We start from the raw sequence: 1941 nt of genomic DNA, 5'->3' as shown, positions 1-1941 counted from the left end.
TCCAAAATTTCTATGTGGAGATGTCAAAAAAAAAAAAGGATTTAATAGTAGAAAAGGACCTATACACTAGATTACCTCTGAGGCTTTTGATAAATTAATTAATTGATAAATTTCTGTGATTTTTACCTTAGAGGTAGTGAGGTAATATACTTTCCAGGTTCATCATTTTAAATGATTTGAGAATAATGATAAGTAAACCATTAGCTCCATAATTTTTTTTCTTTGGTATTAGTCTAGGTAGTATTTCTCAGAATGGTTGCTGACAGCTTAGGCATAAGCCTTGTTGTCCCTAAGAAATATACTCCTCAACCAAAGCTTCCAACTATAGTTCCTGCTTACATTTCAGAATTTGTAAATAATTTATTTACTATATAGAGTATAAATTATATTGTAAATAGTTTAGTGCAATCTATGCTCACTATTGAAAAAATTCATGCCCTTGGGACTTTGGGTCAGTAGAGTCTTTAGTGATTTTATTATGAAAATTTTGAAATATATTCAAAAGTAGAGAAAATGGCACAATGAATTACCCAATTTCAACAATTAACACCTGATGGCTATTTGTTCTCCCTGTACCTCTAAATTGGCTCACTCACATAGATGACAATTTGGTGCTGGGTTTTGGCCAAGGTTCTCAATTCTTTCCTCTGTGGGGCTTTTTATTGGGCTGATTGAATATATTCATGGTACACTATCTGGCTTCCTCCATAAAAATGTTGCAAGTCAAAATAGAAACTGCAATACTTTTTATGACATGACCTCAGAAGTCACACATCACTTCTGTTTTACCAACCATAACGCAACGTGGTAGGGGACTACCCAAGAGTGTGAATACTGGGAGGCAAAGATCACTGAAGGAAATATTGGTAGCTAGTTAGCACAGTGTGTATATATTTAAGGTAATAACTCTCTTTTTAAAGTATAATTACACACAAATTAATAAGATTTTAATATCACCAGGTGTATTAGTATAGTTAACATATTTCACATTTTCCTAATTCTCCCATTATTCTTTTCCAGCTTATTCAGATCAGAAATAAAATAAAGTCCATGCATTGCAATTGGTTGAAATGATTCTGAAGTGTCTTTTAATTTCCCCAATTTTCCTTGTAAGTTATGTGTTAAAGAAAGTAGGCCATTTTTTCTACAGTTTCCCACATTCCAGACTGTGTTGATTTCAACCCCATGAAATTATTTAACATGTCCCTTTGCCCCTGTCTTTCTTCTAACCTGGTAGTCAGAACTAGATTCTTAGATTCAGTTTCAAATTCTTGGCAAAACTACATCATACTTGTGTACACTTTTTTCAAGAGATTTATATCTAATTGTCTCTCTCTCTATTAACAGCCAATAATATTTCAGTGACTAGATGGATTATTTCACAGGATTGCAAAATATTGGTATTCTAATTTCTATAATTCTTTCCTCATTTATTAGCTGAAATTCTTCTATATAAAGTCAAACCTCACCTCATCAATTGTTTGTTATCTTGATACAGAGTTCATTCATTAGAGGCTAAATAAATGCTTGATTCATGCCTTTTATTTATCAGTTTTAAGAGATCTTTCCTTAGTATCCTACATAAGTCACAACTAGAGATTTTTATAAAATTTTATTATAGACTCCTGGATTTAAGTATATTTTATATATTTCAATCTGTCTCAAGTTATTTTCGTGCTAAAGCTCAAATTATACCATCTTTGGCCAGTGAAACCCTTTTTAAGTTGGTCCCTGAGTCTTTTGGAAGTGACTCCAATAGTCTTGCCAGCTTTTTTTCTAGTATAACAAAATTTTCTAGGTTTATTTATGCATTTGCTGGCTCAGATATAGAAACAAACATATCTCTAATAATCTCTAGTTTCTTTATGTGAGTACAGTGCAAGAAATACATATTTGCTAAGACAAATTACCTCATGAGTTCATTTGGTCACTTGAAATCCA

General features: G+C 31.9%; 1 pseudogene; it reads right to left on the bottom strand.

The window, feature by feature from the left end:
- The window catches only part of LOC105824175, a 49362-nt pseudogene that overhangs the window by 27589 nt on the left and 19832 nt on the right, over positions 1 to 1941 (bottom strand).

Source organism: Propithecus coquereli, unplaced genomic scaffold (assembly GCF_000956105.1).
Source record: "Propithecus coquereli isolate 6110/MARCELLA unplaced genomic scaffold, Pcoq_1.0 Scaffold72, whole genome shotgun sequence".
Taxonomy (NCBI): Eukaryota; Metazoa; Chordata; class Mammalia; order Primates; family Indriidae; genus Propithecus; species Propithecus coquereli.
The sequence above is the reverse complement of the archived record's forward strand: the minus strand, read 5'-3'. Positions and strand labels throughout refer to the sequence as shown.